This window comes from Festucalex cinctus, chromosome 21 (assembly GCF_051991245.1).
Source record: "Festucalex cinctus isolate MCC-2025b chromosome 21, RoL_Fcin_1.0, whole genome shotgun sequence".
NCBI lineage: Eukaryota > Metazoa > Chordata > Actinopteri > Syngnathiformes > Syngnathidae > Festucalex > Festucalex cinctus.
In genome coordinates, this window is record NC_135431.1 from 7,094,660 (window position 1) to 7,117,851 (window position 23,192).

General features: G+C 38.7%; 2 protein-coding genes across 3 annotated transcripts in view; both read left to right on the plus strand.

The window, feature by feature from the left end:
• Positions 1-23,192, plus strand: part of LOC144010111 (uncharacterized) — a 292,179-nt gene that overhangs the window by 241,783 nt on the left and 27,204 nt on the right. The window lies entirely within an intron of this gene.
• Positions 1-23,192, plus strand: part of flrt2 (fibronectin leucine rich transmembrane protein 2) — a 58,433-nt gene that overhangs the window by 8,814 nt on the left and 26,427 nt on the right. The window lies entirely within an intron of this gene.

A 23,192-nucleotide genomic window follows, 5' to 3' on the forward strand; every position in this document is an offset into this window, starting at 1 on the left:
AATCTCTCCCAGGTGGTATACAGTTTTCTCTTTGTTTTAGGAAAAATAAGCTTTCTTGACTGAACATAGCCACAGGCAAGTATCCAGCTGAACCACATTCCACTTTCACATGACCTTCGAGCAGACCTGGCCCGGAGCGAGAGCTGCGCCGTTCATTTTTTTGGCCACACCTACTTCCCCCATTTGACTGGCCTAGATAATTTAAGACCTATTGTTTTCCTCTTCTTCTTCTTCTTCTTCTTCTTCTTCTTCTTCTTCTTCTTCTTCTTCTTCTTCTCCTCGCCGTTTACAAGCTCAACTCTATCCTACCAGGAAAGGTATTGGCTTGTCAATTTCATTGTACCGTATTTTTCGGATTATATACGTCGATCCGGATTATAAATCGAACCGGCCAAAAAATGCATAATTAAGAAGGAAAAAACATATATAAGTCGCACTGGAGTATAAGTCGCATTTTTGGTAAAAAACCCCAAAACAAAACAAAAAAAAGATACGTCTCCTTGAAAGGCAATTTAAAATAAAAACAAAAGAGAGAACAACCGGCTGAATAAGTGTACGGTATACTAACGTTACATGACTGACATGCCTGGTAATGTCAGTAACGGCGTAACATATGAACTCATTTGCTACCAATAACGTGTAAATATGTTTTTTTTTATGTTTTAAGTGTCCCAAAGACGTATTTATACGTTGTTTTGTTTTTTATTATGCTACAGCATACATAAGGCTTTGATGCAGCCTCTCAACTGCAAAGAACGGTTGCAGAAATGGTGGTTATTACACAAACAGCCAGCAGGTGGCAGCAGAGCAAAGGAGATCAACCAGGGCCTTGCAGAAAAAAAGCAAAATCAGTCCAAATCTAGTAAAACAGCCGGGAGCGAATGGGATTGCTTCTGTGAAAATGGCTGGGAGTGAATGAGTTAAGAGTTTGTAGCAAGCAGTGACGGGAGTCGGAGGCGGAGTGTTGAAGCACGGAGCCAAAGGCTGGCGTTTTATTGACATCAGCTTCTGAGGTCTTAACAGCAACTTCCCACTCAGTGAGAAGCGAACAGGCTAACTCCCCTAACGTTCCGTGGGTGAATTATGTTCCCATCACTACAAGTTATTCATATAACTCTAGCATAAAGAACATGCTAACAAGTTTACCAAACTATCGGTTTCACTCCAAATCGCTAAATCCAATGAAATCTTCATCCTCGGGGTTACTTTTAAACAACTCCCCCAACTCGGGAGGTAGACGTCCTCTTCTACCGGCAATATTGAACTTATCAACACAGGCCTAGAGCGCCCTCTTGCGGTTTAGTGTGAAAATAACATGTGAAATTATATAATAATGTGTTAATTTCACGTATAAGTCACACCCCGGCCAAACTATGAAAAAAAACGATTTATAATCTGAAAAATACGGTATGTACATTTACGGGTGTATTTTCAAGAACTGAATGGTATCCAGTCAACGCGGGACTTTGAAATTTATCATAGCGTCAGGCAATGTGCTTTCTCTCATAAGATGAATATGGTTCGTGCGTGAGCATGTCTTGTGTTTGGTCGGGGTTAATGACAGGAATTAATCAGGTCATGCCCAAACTCTGGCAAATACCAATTAATCACTTAAAGCTGGACTAATACATGCACATTTATTACGTTTGTATCCATTATGTTGACACTAAGTAATAATTATATTCTCGTTGCAACGTTGGGAAATGGAATATGTAATGGGGAAAGTTTCTTGTACATTGTTGACAAGGGTGCGGTAAAACTTGTCACTGTGCCCTTTCCTTTTACATTAATTGATTGCACATGGAGCATGTCAGTTAAATTCCAATTAGTTAAATGATGCCAAATATGAGATATGAGACACACTGTCCAAATAAGCATTATTCTTCAAAATAATCATATGTATGTTTAGGAGTGTTTTGAGGTTTAGGTTTATTCCAATTCATTTTAATGCCCATTTCTGATCCAATACTGATCTAGAAATTAGATTTAAGAATAGAAATTGCTTTCTTTAAATTACGTGTCACTGTTTTTTGAGGTGAAAATTGCATGTATGAAAAAAATCACTAATGGTCCCAGTATTTTGTATCAGAATCAGTAACTACTCAAAAGTTGAGTACTTGTACTGCTATTGGTCTGAAAAAAAAAAGAAAAAAAAAGTGGTACATCCAAGCAATCACTAGGCAAATATTTGAAAGGCAAATTTATTTCTATAGTGCATTTCAAACACAAGGCAACTCAATGTGCACCCAACTCAACACCTAAAAGCATTTACAAAAAGAATGGCAAAGCAAACAGAACAAAAACTTGTTAAAATTAATAAAAGAATACACATCAACCACATTTAAACACATCTAAAAACAAAAGATATAAAGACATTTAAAAGCTAAGGAAAGGACTAAACTAGCAGATCGTAAAGTGAAATGTATTTATTTTATTTTTTTAATGCTTAAAAGGTCTATGGGAAAAAGCATTGTTTTTAACCTGGACTTCAATTCTTTTTTTCTTTTTTTTTTACGTGTATGTGTGGGTTAGTGTGGGGGTGTGTGCGCGTGCGTGCAAATACGTGTAAATTTATACTCATTAATTCACCTAAAACCTAATAAAAATCCCATTGCCCTTCACCTTAACCAGACACTTCAGAGTCTTGCCAGAGTCGTGAGGTTCAAACGGTTAGGAGACCAGAGAAAAGGTCAGATAAAAAGAAAGGAAAGATAAATCAAAGTAAAATCCAGCACCAACCAAACACTTCCTGCCTTCCCCGTGGTTACAAAATCAAAGTCTTACGCCAACCCCAGAAGCCTCTAAATTCCAACAAATTAAAGAGATCTCAAGAGAGCAGAGGAAAAACTAAAGAGAGGAAGGAGTGGACTTCAATTCTGGACTTCAATTCTCTTGGCAGCATAACAGCTAGAAGCCGCTTCACCATGTTTGCTTTGGAAACCCGGGCTCCACTAATTGACTCAAGATTTCAGTGTTTCCTTATATGAAAAAAGATGACTTGACTTGACTTGACTTGACTCGACTTGATTATTGTATTCAAGACCCAAACCATTCAGTTATTTATAGACCTGGAGCAGAATTTGAAAATCTATTCTACAAGATAGACGCTCACATTGGCACTCGCATTCACCAATGCTACAATCATGCATGTTTTTGGAGAAAACTGCCCCGAGCTCGATTAAAACTGCAAACTCGACACAGAGAGCCCAGCCATGGTTCTTTTTTTTTTTTTTTTTTTTTTTTTTTTTTTTTTTTTTTTTCATGCTAGCCACATGTTCTGCCGTGATGCCCAAATTTCCACATCAGAAGCCTTATTTATCTCGACTCATGGTTGGAGAATTACATTTTTAGATATTTCACTGTATGTTTTTGGTGAGTTTCTTGACGAGGGTTCAATGAAAACATCGTTAAGAAACTGGGTAGGACGAGTGAACTCAAATCAGACAACAACTTGCTTCGCGAAGGGGAAATAGACGAGGATGTCACACGGCGGTACGCGTTTGCGTTGAGAAGTCAGGAACAGACACGTGGAAATTTAATATCGCCAGCAACAATGGGAAGACGAAACGACGTGTCAGCCGGGGTCTATGCATACATCTCCCCTTGTACGTCGTCGCACCCCGTGGGAAAAGGCGGGCGCGCGCAGAGAGCTGATGAGTTGTGCAGGTTTTTGATCAAAAGCTCCACGTTGAAATAAAAGACGGGCAAACAGAACAAAATACGTACACAACTCCGAAATCAATTATTTTGTCGGGTCTTGGTGTTCTTTTGTTCACTCGACGTGCAGGCAGGGATTTTTTTTTCTTTTTTTTCTTTCTCATCTGGTGCACATTAAGGGAAGACCTGACGCCGCTTGGTGAAACATGACTCAGGGATGGACGCAGGCTTTTAGACCACTGTCTGCCTTCCCACACGTTGCTCTGCTATTCTTTATTTGTCCGTCACCCAATAAAACATGCACGCTGTTATGTGATAGCCAAAAACTCCCGAAAAAACAAAATCTTTCAGATCTACTTTTCTGTCTGTTTTGTTTTGTTTTTTCTTCCTTACGAGGCTAGATTGGAGTCTGCGTATTATTTTAAATGAGCTTCCACAACTTAGAGTGAGAGCATTTTCAAAGTTAGTAAATGTCTTCTTGTAAAGTAATGAACTAAAGCAAGACAATTGCAGGATTAAGAATGTGAGGGAATGTAACGTAATAACAATGTTGGCCCAGCGGAGACCGAATTACCTGCAAAAGTGATTATATGCTCGGGCCTGGTTTTGTTGCAGTCGACATTGCTGTGGGTTGTCTTATTAGATCCTGCCCGTGTTTCCACTTGTGGCCCGGTTGAGCAACCCCCCCCCACCCCCACCCCAAAATCCCCACCCACCTAGGCAGCCTTTATCCAGTTATGTCTGGTCGCAGAGCTCGCATTTGCTCTTCTGTTGTGGCGCCGAGGGGAACCAATGTCCCTGATGCCACCTGCAGTTTGGACAAACAAGGCTTGTTCGCACTCAGCTGGGTACTAAAGCAAAAAAAAAAAAAGCTGATTGATAATGTGATAGCGATGCTGGGCCTCCAATTTGTTCAGATTTTGAACAATTTTACCAGAGGAAGTAATGGAAATGTATTTAATCTCTTGTGGAGTGAAAATGCCAGCATCATAAAACCATTATTTTAACTGTATAGGCATATTTTAACTCTTTGACTGCCAAAAACGTTTAATCACGATTAATAAAATCACAATGTATGCCGCCATAAACGTTAAATGACGTCAACTATGTTTTTTTTGTTTTTGTTTTTTAATCAATAGGCAGTGCAACATCTAAGTGCAGCGCTGCCTGGTCAATCGGTTTTGGAATCAAAAACACTCACTAACTATGGCCACCAGATGGCAGCATTGTATCTCTTCAATGGGCTGCCCGTGTATCAAATTACAATGAAAGATGATGAAATCTGATGAAATAGAACGTTTTCAAGGATGACGTGAATGATAACGTTTTGATAACGTGTGTGGCAGTAAAAGAGTTAAGCAATATTTAAATTTTTCATTAACATATATACATATGTACGCGACATGCTTTGGCTCAACTCAACTATATTTATAAAGCACTTTAAAACAACCATCGCTACATACAAAGTGCTGTACACGGAGCGAAAATACAACATACAACAAGATGGTTAAAAAAAAATAATAATAATAATAATAATAATATTAAGTCAGGCTAGCTCGCCAGTGCTGCTAACTACGCAACGGAGTCACTCCTAAGTCATTAACTCATTTGCTCCCAATAACGTCTAAATATGTTTTTCTTTAATTTTCTAAGTGTCCCAAAGTCGTATTTATACGTTTTTTTTTGTTTTGTTTTTTTGTTTTTTTAAGCTAGAGCATACAGAAGGCTTTGATGCAGCCTCTCAATGCAAAGAACGGTTGCAGTAATGGTAGTTATTACACAAACGGCCAGCAGGTGGCAGCAGAGCAAAGGAAATGGATAGAAACATACTTTTTTTTTTTTCCTGATGAAAGAAGAGACTTAAATCTTTCTTTTGATAGGTTCCATGCCTTTATAGCATTAGAACACAATATTCTGTGGGCCTTGCAAAACCAGTCAAAATCCAGTAAAACAGCCGGGAGCGAACGGGACTGCTTCTGTGAAAATGGCTGGGAGTGAATGAGTTAATCATCGCCTCCATGAATAAAAAATAAACTGCACTTCTAACATCCAACAGCGCATTGCTAAGCTAAAATTGACGTGAAAATCTGAAACACCTGAATTTAAGTGCTTGGGTGATTTTTACAGAAGTCTGCCTGGAACCGTGTTCAAGCTTAGCATATCCCGCTTTCAACAGGCAAAATAACCGACAATTTTATGAGTATCTGGAGAGAAGATTGTACACAATAGCGAATGTGACTGGACCCAAACCTATATGTTTGTTTTCACAATACAGTCCTGACTTTATTTAAATTTTTGAGGTCTGCATAGATGTTCTCAAAACAACAATAGAAGTGCATGGTCATGCAGATGTCTATAATGAGTCAAGCTAAGTGTATGGAATTTTTATTTTAGATTCTCGTGTTGCTCCTAAGGAGAAAAAAAAAAAAGTCAAAAAGCTAAACTCTCAAGCAGAGTTAATCCTTTGATGCTTGCCAACGGAGATTTGCTGGGGCGTTGCGCAATATGTTAACGTCTGGGGTAACATCAAGCACAACGTGCTGCATTTCTAGCCTTTGGAGTTGTAAAAGAGTCGCAAAAATATAAAGAAAAACTCGCTGAGCTGAGGTACATGTGGTCATGTAAGAGCTTTTCCGTGACTTTTGGGATACATATTGTAGCCCAAATTTGAGTTTGAGGGCCTCTGATGATCACTGTGTGAGTCAGACAATGCAAGGACTCCACTTGGACTTCCATATCTGCATGTACGCAGGATGTTGACACTTGTTTTTGTTTTTTTATTTATTTTTCGCTAGCCGTGAGAAAATATGCGAGATGAGAAAGCAACTTGACACACTGAAGTAGAGCCATATCTGGTTGTGCGTGCGCCGCCTGACAAGTCCTCACTGAGGGCCCCGAGGACGTGTGAGAGGGAGAGATACAGAAATAAAAACATTGTTTCCATTGCTTTACCTAATCAAATGCAAGGCTACAACAATGTCTCTCTTTTGAGTGTGTGCCACTATTCCGGCACAGGTTTCCATTTCACCCCTCTGGGCACATCAGCGACGCGTTTGCTTCCGACCGCCATTTATTAGCAGCCAATTGGAAGATTCCAAGGTGCGGGTTGGTTTTGTTTTGGCTCTGTGGGGTAGGTTTGTTGTAATGTGGGTCTCTTTGCACAGGCCTGAGAGCTGGCTTGAAAATGTTAGTATTCGGTCTCGTTCCAAAGTAAAGAGGATTGCACAGGTACTTATTGGGCAGCCCCCCCAAAGCACGTTCTTTGAAAGTATAACGACCAAAAAAAAAATCAAAAAAATAAAATAAAATAAATAACGACCAAACAAACCATGAATATGGAACAAAGCACGGGATCAAGTAAAACTGATAGCTTAAAGCAGAGGTGTCCAAACTACGGCCCGGGGCCCATTTGTGGCCCACTGTCCATTTTTTTGTGGCCCGCGACATAAAAATGGCATTTGACTCCAACAAAAATGTTTGGAGATGGTCAAAGTAAGAAGGGAGGGTGTCGAAAAGCACAGGTGCTATTAAAGGTTATTTTAGTTCACTAAAACTAACAATAAAACTAAAATAAAAAATAAAAAAACAATTTTTTAAATATTTAAAAAACACCATGGGAGCGACGTAATCTGAAGGTACTTTTCTATTGGCTGTTGCTAGATGACGTCACTTCTATGTGACAACCTTTCAAACGTCATTCCGGTTGATATCAAAATCTAGTAAAAATCACACCAAAGACGAAAACGAAGTACATTTTTGCTATAATTATAGTTTTAGTTAGTTTTGTAAATATAAGTGTAATTTCAGTTTTTTACAGCATTATATTTTATTTTATTTTAACAAAATTGTTTTTTGAATTTTAGTTGTAGTTATGTTAGTTTTAGTTAACTAAAATAAACTTTAACTCATTTGCTCCCAATAACGTGTAAATACGTTTTTTTTAAATGTTCTAAGTGTCCCAAAGACGTATTTATACGTTTTTTTTTGTTTGTTTGTTTTTTATACTAGAACATACAGAAGGCTTTGATACAGCCTCTCAACTGCAAAGAACGGTTGCAGAAATGGTAGTTATTACACAAACGGCCAGCAGGTGGCAGCAGAGCAAAGGAGATCGACTAGGGCTATCTAGAAAAAAAAGCTCAATTACTTACAATCTTGAATAGATTTGTGAAAACTGATGAAACTTAGCTCTCCACTAATGCTAATTGCTGCAAAACGGAAACAGATAGAAACATACTTTTTTTTTCCTGATGAAAGAAGACACTTTAATCTTTCTTTTGGTAGGTTCCATGCTTTTATAGCAATTGAACACAATATTCTGTGGGACTTGCAAAATCAGTCAAAATCCAGTAAAACAGCCGGGAGCGAACGGGATCGCTTCTGTGAAAATGGCTGGGAGTGAATGAGTTAATAGCACCTGTGTTTTTCAACACCCTACCTTCTTACTTTAACCATGTCCAAACATTTTTTGTTTTTATTTTATTTGAACCGAGTCAAATGCCATTTTTAGCATATGTCGCGGGCCACTAAAAAAATGGACATGGCGCCGCAAATGGCCCCCGGGCCGTAGTTTGGACACCACTGTGTTAAAGGAAGGGGAGCCGAGCACAGCTTTAAGATTGTGACAAGGAATGTTTTTTTGTTTTGTTTTTTTTGCAGGTTTGTGGCTCCACTACCCACTGAGGTAAAAATCCCAATTTACTTCTCAGACATTAAAATCTGCCATGACCTTTCTTTTAATTTTGCTCATTTCTCCGTTGCCTCGGCTCCGCTATCCGACATGTAGCCCCAATTGGCATTACTGCACGCTCCGAGGCATGTAGCTTTATATTAACGTTCAAATAATTACTTAAGAAACTTGGCTTTAAAGTGTACTATTCTAAGGTCCGATGAAACAAACGTGGTATGACAACAGTGGCGTGTGTGAGTGCACAACAAATTTTTTGTTACTCTTGCGGAGCGTTTATCTTAATGGGAACAGTCACTTGGAACTGTGACCAAAAAGTAGCAGCAGTTTCTTTTGAATAAATATGAATTCTGTGCAAACGGGACAAGAAGGCGAAACGGAAAAAGATGTCCGGACATTTGAATCAGGCAGTCAAATGTGGATACAAATCAGATGTGAATCTGATGTTGGCCAATTTGATTGCTGTGTAAACAGAATAAATCTAATATATACGACGTCAGGGGTGTCCAAACTTTTTCATTTGAGGGCCACATACAGAAAATCAGAGGGACGCAAGGGCCACATAATGTTATGAAGAGAAATTGTGTTTAGTCTTAAAAATTGAACAAATTTATTTGTGGTTTTGTATATTTAAAATTGCTACAGTATATAAACCAATTTATTTGTAATATAGCAGGAGAGTTATTATAGTTTTGGAAGTTTTCATTTTAGTTTTTATTTTGTTTTGAGTTTTGTTTTTTTAAATTTAGTTTTAATTAGTTTTAAGGGTGGTTCTGTGAGTTTTTATTAGTTTTAGTTCTTTAATAATGCTTAGTTTTAGTTTAGTTAGTTTCAATATTAGTTTTAGATTTTGTTTTTTTGTTTTTTGTTTTTTTTGTATTACTTGTGCACAATATTTAAAACACACCATGGGCACGACGTCATTATTCCGGTTTATATCAAAATAAATCTACTAAAAATCCCATTTAAAATCATCCCGTGCATTAAATTAATTAGCAAACACGAAAATAAAGGACATTTTTGCTAAAATTATAGTTAGTTTTATTTTAGTTAGTTTTATAAACATAAAATGTAGTTTCAGTTAGTTTTCTTTTTTTTAAAAGCATCTTCGTTGTTTTTATTTCGTTAACGAAATTGTTTTTTTGAATTTTAGTTTTTTAGTAAGTTTTAGTTAACTAAAATAACCTTTAACTCATTCACTGCCATTGACGGCAAAAGACGTCAAATGATGTAGTTTTTTCTGGGCTGGCAGTGTGCCATTGACGGCAAAAGACGTCAAATGATGTAGTTTTTTCTGGGCTGGCAGTGTGCCATTGACGGCAAAAGACGTCAAATGATGTAGTTTTTTCTGGGCTGGCAGTGAATGTGTTAATAGCACCTGTATTTTTTGACACCCTCCCTTCTTACTTTGACCATCTCCAAATATTTTTTTTTTATTTTATTTATTCATAAATATTCATCTCCACACAGCAATCTAGATGGTGCGTTTGAAAAAGGAATGAATGCTATAATAATAAAAAAAATTGTTTTTAATAATAATAAAAATAAAATAAAAAAAAAGCAGCACAAACTCCATCTGCTAACACTTCGCATATCTGCGCTTCCTGGTTTCCGAGTCTCTCTCCCCCCCCCCCCCCCCCCCCCCCCCCCGGAATTATGGTCCCGCTTGATGAGTAGCTGCGTCGATTTGGAAGGTCCTTGGCGAGAGGCCTCGGCCGCGACTGGAAGGCGATCAGAGAGCAAAGTCATTAGAAATCCCTCATTCGCACTCTGCAGTGTAAACGGCCCAGCGGTCTCCATCTAAAGGAAGCCAGAGGAAAGATCGTGTCTGTCGCGCTCAAATTGGAGCGTGCACAGAGGAGGGGCGCTGCCAAAGCGAAGTTGAAGGGTGGGGGGGGTTATGCGCTCCTATTTATTGACTTGCCCGCACAAGATCACTTAAACTGTTTCAAGAGAGGGGAATGGAGTTGGAGGACTTTTTTTTTTTTTTTTTCCCAGAAGCGCCGCACACATTAAAGGGGTGACAATTTGCCTTCATAAAAGCTTGAACACACTATGGAGAGAAGATTTCTATTGCAAATGTGCTTAACCCCTCATTACGGTCATTATTTCCCTCTTTTGGTTTCCCTCACTTAGCAATAAGTTATCCTCGCGCACGATGTCCCTGAACATGTCTTAAAAACCAGAACCAAGGATAATTGATTTATTTTTTACTCCCGATTTTATCCTGCAGTTAATGGAGTATAATTTAGATTCAAGCCGCCAGGGTGTTTTTTTTTTTTTTTTGTTTTTTTTTTTCATAGTAGTAAATTAGATTTTGGATTTAGATCACATGAGCTCGCATTTTTGCGTTTTGAGTGAAGTAGAAGCAAACATTGACTATTTGCTTACGGTGTGTATTGAAATATTCTTGTATGAGATTCTTGTATTTGTTTTGATGTGCCCTTGTGCTATGGTACACGTGCGCACGTGCTCAACGTTGGCACGTGGGCATGTCCAGCCCACTGGTTTGAGTTGTTTGGAATTGGATTGACCTTCTCTTTGTACTTAGGTGACTGTAGGTGAACCATGTGGCGTTTTTCTTCATCCCAGCTCTATATTGTGTTTCGTTTATAAAGTTGGACACGAAAGCAGATGTTGGTTCTCTGCTCTTTTTGTTATTCCTGCTGTGGGCCGATAATTAAATGACCATCGACGGTCACAATCTATTGTTGTTTGGATGTTAGTGCAATTCTCTATCTTGGATTGTGACAGAGCTCGACTTGTAAACTGAACAATATGAAAGTATTTGAATGCACACATTGTGTTTGTGATGAGATTAGCCCTGCATTGCATTTTTTTTTTAATTATATGTCTTTATTATTTATTTTGTGATCAAATCTCGTCATTTTCAGACACGTCTGCCTAGTTGTGTGTGTGTGTGTATATATATATATATATATATATATATATATATATATATATATATATATATATATATATATATATATATATATATATATATATATATATATATATATATATATATATATATATATATATATTAGGGGTGTGAATTGCCTAGTACCTGACGATTCGATTCGTATCACGATTCACAGGTCACGATTCGATTCGATACCGATTAATCCCGATACGAATTTATAAGTCGATTGTTGCGATTTTTTTTCATTCAAATTTAGAAAATACTAATCAGTACGCTTGTAGAGTGTAAGATTTATATGAAAATGTATTATTTATTTATGTGAAATTTCAGTCTTATAGAGGTTGTAATCTGTTTCATGTTTGAACAGCATTAAAATAAAATATTAAGGCTTAATGTTCCGTTCATATAACATTCTTCCATGCTCAAGGTGTGAATCCTAACCCGAAGTCAGACGTTTTGTTGAATATTTTTCCATTAAAAATGGAAGTTTAAAAATCGATTCACACACACACACAAAAAAAAAAAAGGCAATGATGATAAGACGTTGAATCGGTAAGACTACCGAATGAACAATTCTGAGCTCTTAAAAAAAAATAAAAAATAAAAAAAAATAAAAAAAATCGATTTTTTAATCGATTCGAGAATCGCGCGATGTAGTATCGCGATATATCGCCGAATCGATTTTTTTTTACACCCCTAATATATATATATATATATATATATATATATATGTATGTATTTGTACTACCACTTTCCAAAAAGTGTGCTTTTATGTAGTCCTACCCTACCCTTCCCTTGCCCTCCTCCTGGTTTAACTATGCAGGTGAGGGGGGGTGTGGGCTGAGGCAAAGAGTCCTCAACAGCTCCATTACTCTCCTACATAATCTCTCCTCCGCTCGGTATCGTGCCGTATTCAATAAGCCATGTCCACTTTGGAGCAATCCAACCAAATGTGGAGGATTACATTGAAATCCCACTCATAACTAAATGGAAGGACGTCACATCACTGATCCTAAAGATATTTCTACCTTCGCGATATCAGTAGTCTTAAAGCCTCTTAGCCCAATTATAGGACATTAATCCGTGAGCACGGACGTTAGACGTCGTACACTAATGATGACGTTGATGGCACTGCTCAACGCCATACTCATTTATGCAGCAATTTTCAAACGTCTTCAACTTCTCATTAAAAAAAATATATATATATATATAAAAAAGAGCTGCAGCTTAGGGCTGAGTTGCTTAAGTTTTTTTTTCAATTAAATTCAATTTATTTCATTCCTTAAAAAATAGAAAAAGGCTACAGAAAGAAGTCAAACTTATGTTATCTGCCCCTAATCAACAACAACAACAAATAATCAACACAAAGTAAATGACAGCGAGCGGTCAAAATGTTTTCATTCTTGACATTACATAGCTCCTGACATCACATAGCGTTTTTCCAGTTGAAACAAGATGATGAGTCAGTTCAAAACAGACACTTGACCTCAGGGTCATGACCCAAACATACCCCTTGCATGACCCAAACTTAACCCTGGCATGACCCAGTCATGACAGCATGTCCTTGTGCTATATGTATTTTCTAGTAATTGAGCTTTTGTCAGGTTTTTAAAGATACAGATAGACTGGGATGATTTTGTTTTACAATTATATACTTTTTTTTTTTTTTTTTTTATGTAATTTGTATATTAATTGGTAAACTGTCATGATGGGCTTTAAACATTATTTTGAGACGGTTAAACTATTAATTACATTTTAATTTTTTTTGCTGTATAAATAATAGATTTGTGTGGTCTCTGCATCCACAGCCGCAAACGACACGAATAGCATGTTACTGTAAAAGAAAGATGGAATTGGTGTTTTTCATCAAACATTTGAGTATTTGTTCCTCTATAAACATAAAAATGCTTTGCATACTGTACCGGCCACAGTATGGCAAATAAAAGCTTACAGGTAGTTCGTCATAAAAAATAAAAAAATTAATAAAAATGCAATTTAGCTCGCCACATTATTTATTCCTGAATTACTGCAACATTTGTGTATTGTGTTACAGCCAAGCTGACACAGAAACAGATCAGAATAGCAATAATAGAAAAAAACAAAATAGATTCTACAAATATTTTTTATATTAAAAGTTTGTGTTCTTTGAATTAATTAAAATTTTCAAAATGGTGCGCAATTGGGTGACTAAGCATTTAAATTAGTTGCATAACTATTTTCTCGGACTGAAAAGATGTTTTGTAGTTGGCCAAATTTTGGTGCATGTCAATCGTCTCTTTAACAGGACTTTTTATTCCAACAAAATTGGCAAATTTAGCATAATGATCAGATATCTTTCATCATAAAAGTTGCAATTCTCATAATATATTGGGAAAAAAATGGAATAGTAGACTTGTGAGAAAATGATCATGATGCTGGCGCTTTGTGTAAACTGCGACCAGATATAAAATCATCTCGAACTGAAGGCAAAGAGCAGCGTCTGAGCACACAGCAAAAATCTCCCGAGTCTTCCGAAGTCATGCTACAAGCTTTTACTCTTTTCCAAGAATAATGATCTGTTTGAAGAAAAACATTAACACCTTGCCTCCGCAGGGACCCGACTCTTTGTGTAATTATGACACACACCATGAGCCAATGCAGCATTTGGCCTCTGTATTACTAAAGAGTGAAGCTGCGTTTTCCTACAAACTGTACACAGAATGTTTACTTGGGTAAGAGGATTGCTTCGCTATTCATCGCTGTGACTAATATAATCTATTGTGATCATTATTTAACTCCGTGCCTCTGTTTCACCCCCCCTCTTATTATTCACCCCCATATACATACCCAATTAATCTCTCATCCATCCAGAAAATGTTGCATTTGCTCCAGATGAGAAGCTTTTATTCTGAGATGACATTTCGTAAGCGCCTCTTCTCCATATTAATGCAACGCTGAGACGAGTAGTCTTAAAGATCCACCAATCAATAGGTGGATTAAATTAAATAATGCATTGAATATCTTAGTTGTAGTCGTTTATTTGTGATGATGTGCCGATGTCGCTTGAAAATTGGAAACAAGAGTGAATGGTCATGTATGTACAAACGCACAAGGAATTTGTCTTCAGTCATAAACTACCTGAGAAACACGAAAAATAACAATGACCAACAGAACGGGAAGCCTGGCTGTTCGCGAATGAGCGCCCCAAGTTTCTTAGATGGGAAAAAAAGTGATAACATGAGGAAGAAGGGAGGGCAACAAAATAAAAGGGGAGCACAGTATGGACCTGGAAAAAAAAAAAAAAGCATTGCTGATTTGGTTGTTGACCTCACATCTATGAACCCAACTACCTGTTTGGTTAACTCATTCACTCCCAGCCATTTTCACAGAAGCAGTCCCGTTCGCTCCCGGCTGTTTTATTGGATTTTGACTGATTTTGCAAGGCCCACAGAATATTGTGTTCTATTGCTATAAAAGCATGGAACCGATCAAAAGAAAGATTAAAGTCTCTTCTTTCATCAGGAAAAAAAAAGTATGTTTCTATCTGTTTCCGTTTTGCAGCAATTAGCATTAGAAGAGATCTAAGTTTCATCAGTTTTCACAAATCTATTTAAAATTCAAAGTAATTTAGCTTTTTTTTCTAGATGGCCCTGGTTGATCTCCTTTGCTCTGCTGCCGCCTGCTGGCCGTTTGTGTAATAACTACCATTTCTGCAACCGTTCTTTGCAGTTGAGAGGCTGCATCAAAGCCTTCTGTATGCTCTAGCATTAAAAAAAAACAACAAAAAACATATAAATACGTCTTTGGGACACTTAGAACATAAAAAAAACGTATTTACACGTTATTGGGAGCAAATGAGTTAAACATGGCGGCCAGTTGAGCACCGAAAATATTGAATTATACATTTGTTTCTCTATCCGTTATGCTTTTCCCTCATTATATTTGTGGCCCAGCTGAATTTGGGCGAGAGGTGGATACGATAGCGCTTGCATTGCTTGATCACCAGTCAATCGCAGCTCATGGACAGTTTAATAACACAAGCGGGCCGGAACCAAGTTTCGAACCCAGAACCTCTTGACTGTGAGGCGTACACGCTAACTGCTACATGAGCATGCTGCACATAAACCCTTTTCTTACCCTTTCAAAGCACAAATAAAGAACAGCTAAATAACACATCGGAAAAATACAGAATATATTTTTGAATTATGATGAAAAGTGTCTTAAAAAAAACTGATTGTAATACCTGCAAAGGCACAGAACATTAATTTCATCCTTTCAACCTTTCCGCCTTCTGCACATTTCGAGCTGTAATGACATTTGAATGTCTTTTTTTTTTTTTTTTTCATCAAACTATACACACGTATTTTTCTTTGATTTAGTTTTTCAAAACAGCTTTCCAACTTCCTCCCTTTTGACACTTTTTGACATTTTGTGTCAATCCCGCTTTAGCACGTGATATTTTATGTTACGTTCACTGACCCGATTTGGTGTCGTTTTTTTTTTTTTGTATTGTGGTTCAAATCAGGTCAACCAAGTACAAACAACCTTGCAGGCATTACAGAAACATGAAAAAGCTTTAAAAAAAAATTCTCTATTTTACGTATAAACTGGCTGCATCAAACTGTTTTGTTTTTCTCGCGCGGCTGGAGGTGGGGTGGGCACATCTTCCCTCTCTGCGCTGCTGCCCGGTGCCGGTTTCCGGGGGGGGGTGGGGGGTTCTCGCGGGGGGCCGGGTTCGCGGGGGGGGGGGTGGCGGCCGTCGGGGGGGGGCGGCTTGTTTGGGGGGGGGTGGAGGTATGGGTGGGTGGGGGGTTGGGTGCTGGGGGTCGGGGTGTGTTCGGGGGTTTGGGGGTCGGGGGTGGTGGGGCCTGGGTCGTGGTGGATGGCGGGTTTGGGTGGGGTGCGGGGGGGTCGTGGGGGGATGGGGGCTGGGGACCGGTGGGGCGCTGTGGGGGCCCGCTGGGCCTCGTTCTGCGGCCTTGGGCTCGGGGGTGTGGGCCGGGGCTGGGGCGGGGGTGTTCCGGGTGTCTGGGTCGGCTCGCCGACCGGTGTCCGCTCGGGTGGCTTGGGGGTGGCCTTGGTGCTGCCGCGGCCTGGGGGTTCCGGGGGGGGGGGGGGGGGGTGCTCGCTTTGCTGGACCGCGGTTGACGGCTTCTTTCTTTGGTGGTGGTCCTTATGCATGCCAGATCCGTCGCACCAGCATCTACTGAAACTCAACAGAAGTACCCTCTCCCTCCCACAGCCCCTTGAATCAGTTGGTGCTGGTGTCTGTGGTTCTCACTTTGCTTTATCTATCCTTCCCTCCTTCCTCTCTTTAGTTTTTCCTCTGGTCACTTGAGATCTTAATTTATTAGAAGTATGAGGTTTCTGGGGTTGGCATAAGACTCCGGTTTTGTAACCACGCAGGAGGGGTCTTGTTGGTGCTGGACTTCACTTTGATGGATTGGATGTACTGGCTTCTATTGATCTCACTCTGCCTTATCGATCCTTCCCTCCTTCCTCTCTTTAGTTTTTCCTCTGGGCTCTTGAGATCTCGCTAAATTTGCTGGAATTTAGAGGCTTCCGGGGTTGGCGTAAGACTTTGATTTTGTAATCATGGGGAAGGCAGGAAGTGTTTGGTCGGTGCTGGATGTCACTTTGATTTACCTTTCTTTTCTCTTTATTTCTTTTTTTTTTCTGACCATTTCTCTGGTCTCCTGACCATTTAAATCTCACGACTCTGGCAAGATTCTGAAGTACCTGGTTAAGGCGAAGGGTAATGGGATATTTATAAGGTTTTAGGTGAATGAATGAGTATAAATTTATAAGTATTTGCACGCACGCACGCAAACGCACGCAAACGCACACACGCAAACGCACGCACGCACGCACGCAAACGCACGCACGCAAACGCACGCACACATACACACACACAAAAAAAAAAAAAAAAAAAAAAAAAAAAAAAAAAAAAGAAAAGAGCAATGATGACAAGACGTTGAATCGGTAAGACTACCGAATGAACAATTCTGAGCTCTTCAAAAAAAAAAAAAAAAAAAAAAAAAAAAAAAAAAAAAAAAAAAACTGTTTTGTTTTTGTGGCCGTTTCCCTTTTCAGGTACACAACGGCTGTAAAATATATAAGGAATTTGTCATATAATGTACTCCAATAAAACAAAGTACCCACTACAAGCTTTGTGATAACCATAAATAAAGTTATTGCCTTGCTGAGAGTGCCAACAATGACCAAAAGAAAGGGAAATTATAAGGTTCATAAAAGTCAAATTCATGGCAGAGCTGTTGTACCGAATGTTTACAGCCCATTGAATGGCACCTTTTATTTGCTGTCACCAACACCACCCATCACTTGTGTGGGAAATAGATGAAAAAAAACAAAAAGAAAAACGGCTCTGTAATCCCAAGCATGCAAATTGTAAACAAACACAGAAAAGCACAAAAGTAAACTGGTGACATTTAAGAGCCGGAGGGAGAAACGTGCTGATGGGAAGATAACTTTTGTGGTTAAGATCATCTGCAATGATCTTGCACAAAACCAGGATCATGGAGGATCACAAAAGCCTCCCTAAAAAAATATTGCAGCTATTTTATGAACAGTGTTGCCACAGTTACCTTGAAAAAAGTAACTTAGTTACTTTACTGATAATTTGATTTTAAAAGTAACTAAGTTAGATTAAAAGTTACTTTTTTAGTTACTTTCAGCAGCTGCCGATAACACCATCTCAACATAAAAATAATGCGGTCGAAACGGAGTTCCAAATACGTTATCGCAGTAACTTTAATCAGACTACAGTGGTACCTCTACTTAGGAAATTAATTGGTTCTGGAATAAAGTTCTTAAGTAGAAAATTTTGTAAGTAGAGACGCATTTTCCATGTAAATGCCCTAATCCGTTCCAAGCCTCCCAAAATTCAGACATAAATGTTTTGTAAAAACAAATACATGTTACAATTAGATTATTGCACAATAAATGAGAGTTGTGCATAATGTAAAAAAACAAAGAATAGAGTAAAGAATAAAAATGATGGTCATTTACCTTTTTAACTGCTGTCATTGTTTTTTGCCCTCTTTGATGTTTGAAGTGTTTGCTTTTTTTTTTTTTTTCTTTTTTGCTTTTTTTTTTTTTCCGGAAACGTCCAAGGCAAACATCATCTTAGTGAGCAAACGCCCGACTGGTGAACACTTTTTTTTCTGGGAGATTCTTTTAAACAAATTCTGAAACTTCATGGAAACTTCCGGTATGGCGAGGCATCTTTTTTTTTTTTAAAAAGTCGTCACAATTAAAAACTTACTGTGCCTTCATCAATCACCAATTGTTTGAATTTTTGCACAAATTCGCTGGCCGTTAGTTAATACATTTACGAAAAACTATCGGAACACCTCATGGGCCGCGGGATGAATGATGAGGACGCTGTATAAACGCCAATCTAGTATACGCTCATAGATATCTATGGTAGGAAATAGCCATAGCTGAAAGTATGTAGCGTTCGGTAATGTATTTTTACCTTTCGTATCTAGAAATATCTTTCTTAACAAGAAGCAATATTTTCCCGTTGAGGCGTTTCGTAACTCGAAAATTTCGTATGAAGAGACGTTCGTAAGTAGAGGTTCCACTGTACTTTGTAGAATAAAGTAACGCGTGAGACTACTAGTTACTTTGGAAAGCACATTTTTTTTGAGTAACGCGTTACCGAAAACACTGTTTTACAATTTACAAAAATCCAAAACAGCTTCAGCAGCTCATCATCGTTCCATGTTATAGAACATAATCTTGAGATTGGAGTGACTCCCACTTTTAACTCATTCACTGCCATTGACGGCAAAAGACGTCAAATGATGTAGTTTTTTTCTGGGCTGGCAGAGAATGTGTTAAGTCCTGACGTAATACATTCCTTCCATCGTTCTTCCTCTTCAGTCTAGTCGTGTTGTGTTTTGGTAGCCACATTGTTATGAGTCCAAAACAATGACGTGACTAACATCCGAAACCACCAACCTCTTAATCATAGTCTTGCTTACATTCAATGAGACTTGATTCAGGTTGAGGCATTCGCAAAATGTTGTTTCCATGACAGTGTTATCTATGTAGTGCATATCTGAATGTTGCTGTTGCCAAGGGATCACTTTTTCATTGTGAGAGACGATATAGATGAAAACATGGGAATTTTGTCAATTGCTGCGCATCATAGTTGGGGAGTTTTGTACCATCAGGCTCAGCAGGTGCCACGTCATGGCACAAAAACACATGCTCAAGGTTTCTTCCCTCCAAAGTGGCACAGTTTATGTATGCGGATATGATGACAGCATAAAGAGAAAAAAAAAAGAAAAAAAGAATGAAATCTTCTGGGCAGAATCATCGCTCGCCCAAATATGGAAAAAGTCCAACATGTATCCGATATCTGCCAACGTGACTGCAGACAGCAGGATCTACACATCAATTTCAGCCAGTTTCCATCAAAATAGCCCCAAACAAAACAAACAAACACTGTGGAAAAAAAAAAAAATGGAAATGTAAACCAAGGTCTCCCAGCAATCATTGAGCCAAGGCACATACATATTTTATATTAGCAATACAGTGAAAATCCAAGTATAATTGACACACATTGAAATGCATTGGTGGTGGTTGGGGTAGTGTGACTGAAACAAAACTATATATATATATATATATATTAGGGGTGTTAAAAAATCGATTCGGCAATATATCGCGATACTAAAGCACGCAATACTCGAATCGATTCAATAGGCAGCCGAATCGATTTTTTAAAATCCATTTTTGATGAGAAAATATTCCACAAAACGTCTAACTTTCACACCTTAAGCATGGAAGAATGTTACGTTAATGGAACATTAAGCCTTAACATTTTATTTCAATGCTGTTTTAACATGAAAAAAGGTTACAACCTGACTCACAGTTATAAAATGGAAGTTTCAGATCAATAAATAATACATTTTCATACGAATCTTACAGTGTACATGTACAAGTTTACTGAATGGTATTTTCTAAAATTGAGTAAAAAAAAAAAATCGACTTGTAAATTCATATCGGGATTAATCGGTATCGAATCGAATCGTGACCTATGAATCGTGATACGGATCGAATCGTCAGGTACGAGGCAATTCACACCCCGAGAAATGTTAAAAAAAAAAAAAAAAAAAAAAAGGTGCTGGAAGTCGAAACGTCGTAGTTTGTGTACGTTATAACTCGAGGGCTCCATGTATTTCCTACTTATGCTCGTTTGTACTTGCCCCGAATATCTGTGTGACCGTTCCTGCTTTGTGCGCGTTGATGCTTCACTTTTAAGCGCGCGTGCGATCGTGCGTACACAGCAGAACTAAAGCTGCCCATTGATAAGAACACGTTCTCCTTGTTAACGTATCAGCAAAGCTGGACGTGCGCCAGAACTGAAGTCTCGGGAGCGTATTTCTACACAGCCCCATCGCTATGACATGGCACTTACTATATACTGCGTCTCCAAAAACGCACATGGCGAGATAGTCTGGGAACGGAACATGTGTTAACACTCTACTTCCAAGAGATACATTGAAGAGGACGTTGAGCAACGTTTCATCTCGCATCTCTCTGGCGGCCGACCCATTGCAGGCGTCTAAAATGCTTCCATGTGCATTCCGACTGCCTCTCCGAGGCATTTCGAGACGCCCCTCAAAGATATCAAATACCCAGGGGACAGTTTATAGTCATGGGAAATACTCAATAGCTCTTAGTTGCCATAACAGTTGAAAAACAGGACTGGGGAGAAATTTCGCCATTCCGGTTGCGTATTTTTTGCACTCGTGCCCGCGATTGTTTTCCGACTGTTATGCACCAAGGAGATGGAGTCGGGGCTTCTTTATGACGGTCGTAATCACCATCCCTGGCGGCTGCGTGGGGACATCAGCTCCAATGGGCTGTTGCAGGGCACACCTCGCTGTCAAATAAAAGTGTCTGGATGAAGGTCGGCGGGAGAACAAAGAGGTTCTCTGTGTGTGTGGAGAGAAAAAAAAAAAAAACTACTACTCTGAGGGCGAGATACAAACCCGTCTGTTACAGTGCGCGCAACGTTCTGCCTCCAGTCTATTTGTTTAACCGTCACACGTCAGCGAGGATGTCAGTTTAAGGCGGCGAAACTGGCCCCTGCTCTCGTCCTTTGACGCTTTCCCAAGGTTGCGTCGAGCAAGTGACAAATGGAGTTTAGCGTCGAAAATTACATACATCATGATCGCATTTAATAAAAAACAGGGACGGCCGCGTCTTAAATAGGTTGGTAATGTATGGATATGTAACATCTGTTTTCAGGGAACGGGTATTCAGGATAACAAAACCGCAATATTTGACAAGGTTTGAGTTAGTTGCGGCAGGACGGGAAGTATCACTCGGTATAAAGGAACATCCAACTCAACTGATTTACTAACCCGCCCCCTTAGCGTCAGACATTATATGGTAATTCAAGAAGCAGCATTTAACTCTTTTACTGCCAAAAACGTTTAATAACGATTAGTAAAATCACGACGTATGCTGCCATAAACGTTAAATGACGTCAACTATGTTTTTGTGTGTTTTTTTTGTTTTTGTTTTTTGTTATCAATAGGCAACGATTAGTAAAATCACGATGTATGTCACCATAAACGTTAAATGATGTCGACCGTTTTTGTTTTTTGTTTTTTTTTAAATCAATGGGCAGTGCACCGTCTAAGTGCAGCACGTGCTGCCTGGTCAACGAATTGTGGAATCAAAAACCCTCACCATCTATAGCCCGCAGATGGCAACATTGTATCTCTTTTCAATGGTCTCAATGTGTATGAAATTTGATGAAACAGAACGTTTTCAAGGATAATGTAAATGATCAAAGCCTTTGTCATATTAAAGTTTTTTTTTTTTTTTTTTATAACGTGTGGCAGTAAAAGAGTTAAAGAGCATGTAAGAGAATGATGACTTCTTGTATTTCAATATGACTCTGATGTTGATCAAAGCAGCCACCACAAAAGTCCGAGTTCAATATTGCCACTTTTTAAAAGCTTTACTTTACCTCTTGAGGAAATGCAAAGTGACAAATCCAAAAAAGAGAGTTCAAAGAAAGAACAGGCGGGGTCTGACAAATCAATCCGTCCCCGCAGGCAACCGCGTTGCTATAGCAAAACTCAATGCGTGTACCACTTGAGGGGCAAAGCACTCAATCAGGTGATTGACTCTTTGACCGCCAAAAACGTTTAATAGCGATTAGTAAAATCACGACGTATGCTGCCATAAACGTTAAATGACATCAACTACGTTTTTGTGTTTTTTTTTTGTTTTGTTTTTTTGTTATCAATAGGCAACGTCTAAGTGCAGCGCTGCCTTGTCAATGGGTTGTGGAATCAAAAACACCAACTAATTATGGCCAGCTGATGCCAGCCGGTGTACGAAATTACAATGAAAAATGACCAATCTGATTTGAGTAGAACGTTTTCAAGGATGAGGTGAATGATCAAAGCCTTTTGTCACATGAAATCCAATTCACAGAGCATCACTAAACAATAAATATCAAAGTCAAAGTTGCTGTTGTGGAGAAAATGTATCTTTTCACAAAAAGCTTGTTTCCTCCTTTTCCTTTTACCGCACCGGACTTCCAAATCCTCGCAAGCATTAAGCGGTTTTCTTTTCTTCTTCTTTACTTAAAATAAGGAAAACTGCTAATATAGTTTTTTTTTAATAAACAATGAGGAGCTTACTCACCATTTTGGAAGGCATTGACAAACACGCAGTGGCGGATTGGTGCTTGAGAATAAAGTCTTTAACTCATTTGCTCCCAATAACGTGTAAATATGTTTTGGTTTTTTTTAATGTTGTGTCCCAAAGACATATTTATACGTTTTTTTTTTGTTTTTTTTTTAATGGTAGAGCATACAGAATGCTTTGATGCAGCCTCTCAGCTGCAAAGAACGGTTGCAGAAATGGTAGTTATTACACAAACGGCCAGCA